This window comes from Geospiza fortis, unplaced genomic scaffold (assembly GCF_000277835.1).
Source record: "Geospiza fortis unplaced genomic scaffold, GeoFor_1.0 scaffold353, whole genome shotgun sequence".
In the NCBI taxonomy this organism is placed as follows: domain Eukaryota; kingdom Metazoa; phylum Chordata; class Aves; order Passeriformes; family Thraupidae; genus Geospiza; species Geospiza fortis.
Genome location: NW_005054473.1, coordinates 567,604 through 573,603, shown reverse-complemented (window position 1 = coordinate 573,603; position 6,000 = coordinate 567,604).

Below are 6,000 nucleotides of genomic sequence, written 5' to 3'. Positions count from 1 at the left end.
TCAGATGCCAGGAGAGCAGAGCCACCTGCCAAAGCATTTGGACACCCCTTTCCACTCCTGTTTAATTATTTTGAAGTCCCTTGAAGGTATCTCTGCTGTAAGTAAAATTAGCTCGTGCTAAAACTGGTTTAAGGAATTAAATCAAAGCTGAATTCATTAGGATGGGAACATTTGAAGGCAAGAGGACAAGAGGACAGGGAGGATTTCTTCCTAAAGTGTCCCTTATACTGGACAATAGATAAATGCAATATAATAACATAGAAGGCAAATACTGCAGCAGCAATAGGCCATGGCACTTTGGACAAGGGGGAATGCCTTCAGCTGAAGGAATGTAAATTTAGATGGGATATTGAGAGGAAATTCCTCCCTGTGAGGGTGGTGAGGCCCAGAGCAGCTCCCAAAATCTGCTTCCAAGTACATAAAAATCTGCACCTACAAAAAGGTGCCAAGCACACTGGAGTTAAAATGCTTCAGGCACAGGTTCCCTGACCTGCAGGGTAACAGTCCCAAGCCTGGCTTAGGGCTGCTCCCCCTGCACACTGTCTCCTGCTGTGTCAGCCACACTGTGGTAGAGATTTGGGAGCCCCTCTGGTACCCCCCAACCCCAGTGCCAGCCAGCAATGACACTGCCAGTGCCTGCAGCCCCCACCCCAATCCGTGTCGCTCAGCAGGTGGTTCCTGAGGTGGCACTTGGGGACATTCAGGGGTGGCCTCGCCCATGCTGGGGCAGCAGCTGGATGTGATGGTCTCAAAGGGCTTTTCCAACCTCAGGGATTCCATGGGGCATTCAGGGACTGACCCAGCCATACAGACAGGCATGAGAAATAGTTACACATTGTGAAAAACACATTCACTCTCCTGTGAAAATTAAAAAAGTTTAACAAGGACAATAGGAGACAAGGACCATAGAGCATCTTAGCACTCAGCTAAGAGCACACCTTCACCTTCGGGGATACCCCTTAAATACCTTTTCCCTTACATCAGCCTGTTGCGTATTCATAGGCCCTTATGCATATCCATAACCTAGTTTACATATTCCAGGACTATTTTACATGGCCCCTCCTTGAGTCTGCCTTTTTAGATCATGTGTGTTTCTTGGCTGTGGTTTTGGCTCCTTCTCCTTATCACTTCCAGTTTAGGCCTTGGTCCACACTGTCTTCAGACAGTGAGTGCTGATAGTTGGCAGATCTGTACAGGTGTTCTCATCCTGTGTGCATTGGATGTTATCCCATCCAAGCAGGCATTTTAACACAAGCATAGCTATTTCACTACTGTGTCTAAGCTTAATTAACAACAGAAATAAAAACTATATCTTTATAGCAAAGTTATTTTAACACCACACCTATAAAATCCATTTTAATATTTGTGAAAAGCCCATATAATAATATGTATCTATAACACACATAGATTATACTGCCATGAGCCAGAGCACCTCAGGGCATCATTAAGAGAGCACATAAAGCAGGAGAAACACACCCAGTTACACCACTCTGTGGCTTGCAAGTGGGGCATGAACACCACTTCCTCCTGATCTTGGCAGCCCCAAGGAAAGCAACTATTAAGGAGGCACTGACGATGCCATTTGTCTGACACTCCTGCCCCAGAGCCACAGCCCAGCAGGTCTCTGTGGCAGTCTGAACTATTTGTGTCCCTCAGAAGCTGCACGCCCCTAAAGCAGTGCCTTGGGAACACACAGTTTCCCACGTGCCTTTTATAGTCCAAGCTGTATTTCCAGCACATTCCAAGATGGTTTAAACCAGAACGAGGTCACTGGGAGACAGCACAACGTTGGATCAGGCACATCAGGAGACTCACAAGGCAACATTCTCTGTGGGCCCTTGATGCCCAAAATCTAGGCAAGAACACAGTACCCCAGAGGAGGCCTACAGAGCAGGTATTTGTTTACTGGACACTGGGAGGGAGAGGGATGGCTCCACCACAAACTCACTCACCCGTTCTTTGCACAGCACTAGCTTTTATACTTTTTTACTTATGCGCACACTATACTTTCCTAACCTTCATAATGTAACACATTTTCTGATCCCATGATTATGTAAGTCCTTGCAGCACATGAGCAGTTTCTGCACAAGGTGGTTGTCAGCCTCCTGTGGTTGTTTTTGATGAAGGCTCAGAAATCTTCCTCAAACTTGAACTTTTCACCTCTGTTTCTACACATGGTCTATAAGATTGTCTGCTCAGATGGCCAGTGGTTAGCTTTTTGTAATTAGCTTGTTCTGCTAAATTTGCTGATTTCTAAAAGTGCTTCATTCACATACCCATTGTTATAAATACATATCATGTTGTCAGCTTTTTGCAAATATTAGGGTGAATGTTATATGCATAATGTTAAAATAACTTCGCTTTTATTTCTGCTATTAACAAAAACTTAGACATAATAGTAGTGGTAGCTGACATAGTTCTGAGTGAACTATCTGTTTGGTCAGGATAACATCCAGCAAACATGTAATGAGAACCCTGCTATTGATATGCCAACTATCAGCATCTGCCATCTGAAAATGGTGTGGACCAAGGCCTAAACTGGAAGTGATAAAGAGACCAAAACCACAGCCAGGAAACACGCAAGCTCTAAAAAGGCGAACCCAAGGAGGGGCCAGGTAAAATAGATCCGGAATATGTAAACTAGTTAAGGCATATGCATAAGAGTATATGAATATGCAACAGGCTTATGTAATAGAAAAGGTATTTAAGGGGTGTCCCCAAAGGTGAAGGTGTGCTGTTAGCTGAGTGCCAACATTCACCCAGCCATAATCTTTGCTTTCACTGTCTTTGTTTCCTATTACCCTTTATCAAACTGTTTAAATTTTCACAGGACAGTGAACGTGTTTTACACACCTGTTACAAAGTAACTACTTTCTGCATAGCTACAGCTTTTTGCATAGTTCAAGCATTGTCTTGTTGCCTTGATATGGCTCTCCATTCCCATCGCTCTGTCTGCAGCACCCTTGTTTCTTGCAAGCCTCGTTCTGTTCCAAGCGCTCCCGTTAGAAATTGATCGCTGTGCCCAGGATAAATCCCCATTTGCCTTTGGTCTGCAGGCCGCACCACTGAGCAGTGGGGCTGCGGCCCTGCCACTGCCTGTCACGCCCGTCACCGCCTGTCACTGCCTGTCACCGCCTGTCACCGCCCGTCACCGCCCGTCACCACTGGCCTGCTCCACCTGAGCCTCCACCCTTGGCCCCAGGCCGGGAAGCACAGCAGTGAGATTGCGCTCCAAGCTGGGGTCGAGCCTGGGTTCAGGGGGAAAGACGCTCCCTTCTGAGGAGAGAGGCTTCTTTCTGAGGAGAGATGTTCCCTTCTGGGGAGAGAAGCTCCCTTCTGAAGAGAGATGTTCCCTTCTGAGGAGGGAGGTTCTACCGCGATTCTTTGGCCTTCCCCAAGAGCAAGCCTAGCCTGCCGCCATCTTGGGAAGGACGGCCTGGTTCGGTCGCCCGGGCCGCCATCCTGAGAGTGGTGTGGCGTCATTTCCTGTACACTGTCACCATCTTGAGTGTGGCGCCGCGAGGTTTTTTTTGGGGTTTTTTTTTTCTGATCTGCCATCTTGAGTGTTGTGACATGTGATTCCTCTCGAGGTCGCCATCTTGAGAGTGGAATGACGCCCGTTCCTGCAACGCCACCATCGTGAGTGACTTGTCACGTGACTTCTTGCAGCCGCAGCCCAATGCCGTCTCCCCGGCGGCGGCCCGACGAGTGACTGCGCGTGCGCGCGTTTTGGAGTTGCAGTACCGCTTTTGATCTGCGGGTGAGGCAGAGAGCCGTTTGATACAGTGCGCATGCGCGGCGGGTTTGCGGCAATTCCGCCTTTGGCCTGCAGGTGACGACTCCGAGCTGTCGACGGCGCCGCGCATGCGCAGTGCCCGGCGCAGGCCGTAGCACTCGAGGCCCAGCCGAGATCGCGGAGTTGGTGATACACAAAAAACTTCTGAGCGCACAGAACTGCTTCTGTTGCCTTCATAGATGTCATATTTTCTCCTTTTTCAGGCCCTTTATTGTTTAATTTATATATCTAAAGGTTATATTTGTATTTCCAAATCTTAAGTCTATCCATATTTAGAATTCCTTATGCTCTGAGATCCTTCATATAAAACAGCAGATATGGGTTTGTTAAAAATAGGTTAGAAACTGTTGATAGATCATTAAGTGTGTACGGTTAGTTTGGTTGTTATATTGTAAAAGGGGTTATAAGGGTAGTCATAAGAAATCCGGTACTCAATGTACCATAACACACCTCAGTAAAGTGCACCATGAGCCAGCCTGGACTGAGCTGTCATGGCCAACCACGCACCTTAAGCCTTCATGCAAATTAAGGATCCAAACAGAAACCAATCCAAAGGGACAAAAAACAGGATAAAAAGGGGCATCTGACCCAGTGAACCTGTGCTGCTCCACCTGGAGCATCGGGCACATCGCTGCTGAGCAGCCCCAGCGCGGGCGCTGCTCCATCCTCCACAGGAATGCTCCTGCTCGGCCCGGGCCCCCTTCTTTAGCCCTTTCATTTCTTATAATAAATGCTGAAATCACTTCAGTACCAGGAGCCTGCTCTCGTTTTTAACAGGATTGTACCTGGAAATCTATTTTTATACATACCACTTTTAGTGTTTTTTGCACAGGATTTGACACAAACACCCATAGACGAACACACTGTGCACAGACAAAACCAGTGGTGTGACCCAGAGACATAAAACCCCTGTCTGAAACGTGAGGGCAGCACCAGAGATGCCACCGGGGCCTGGCAGGAGCTGGGGATCACCCATCCCCACTGGGCAAAGGCCACCAGGAGGGAGGGAGGATGCCAGCTTGGTGAGATGGTGCAGTGAGAAAGCACAAGTCTGGGAATGGGACAGAGAAAGGTAGAAAAGCCAAGGACAAGAAAAAGGAGAGAGGAACAGCAGTGAAGGGGAAGGGAAGGGAGTAGGAGAGAGATAAAGAACCACAGAACCATTTAGGTTGAGGAAGACCTCTGAGATGATCCAAATCCGAGCATTAACCCAGCACTGCCAAGTTCACCACCAAACCACCTCATGTGAAGGCAGCACCACCTGCCCCACCTGGGGTATTGTGCCTGGAAGAACAGGAGGGAGCAGGACAGGCAGAAAGAGGGAGTGGGAGCAGGCCAGAGAAAGGAAAATGAGGACAGGGTGCCAGGATGGAGATGGAGAAAATAAAATGAACAGGTAGCACAACACAGAGGGATTAAAAAATAATAGGGGCAGGGAACAGGAAAGAAAGATACAGTAAGAAAAAAATGGTACAGAGAGCAGGACAGAGGAACAGAGAATAAAAAAGAGGGATCATGAAAGGGGCATGGAGGATGGGCAAAAGGACAGAGTGGAAAAGAAGGACAGACAGATAAAAGGACAGAACAGGGAAAGGGTGTCAGGGAGGAGGACCCTGAGCCAGAATGAGTACATCAGGGGCAGTGAGCAGGACAGAGTGGTAAACACTATTTTTATTTCCTTCATATAGGTTATCTCTTACATTTTCAACCCTTTTATTATTTAATTTATATATAGAAAAGTTCTGTTTATATTTCCAAATCCTATTTATATTGATAATTTCTTGTTTTCTAAAATATTGTATATAGTAGACATATTTTGAAATCAATTAGTATATAAATTAATGGTACTTTTCTCTATATACAAAAATGAGAAACTTTACACTTTTTAATGCATAAATTAATATGAGCAGAAATTTCATATTTATTTGGGGCCTGATGATGTCCACAGCTACACAAGCATAGTGTGACAGCAGTATTTCATACTAGGTATTTATTACTAGTAAGTATTTCATACTAGGTAATTAGTAGTATTAGTATTAAATTAGTGTTAGTAATTAGTATTAATTAGTATTAATTTCTTTGTTATTTAATTTGTATTAAATATTTAATTAATATTAAATATTGGATATATTAAATATTAAATTATTTCATTAGTATTGGATTTATATTAATTAAATTTAGTATTAGTATTAAATATCTAGTAT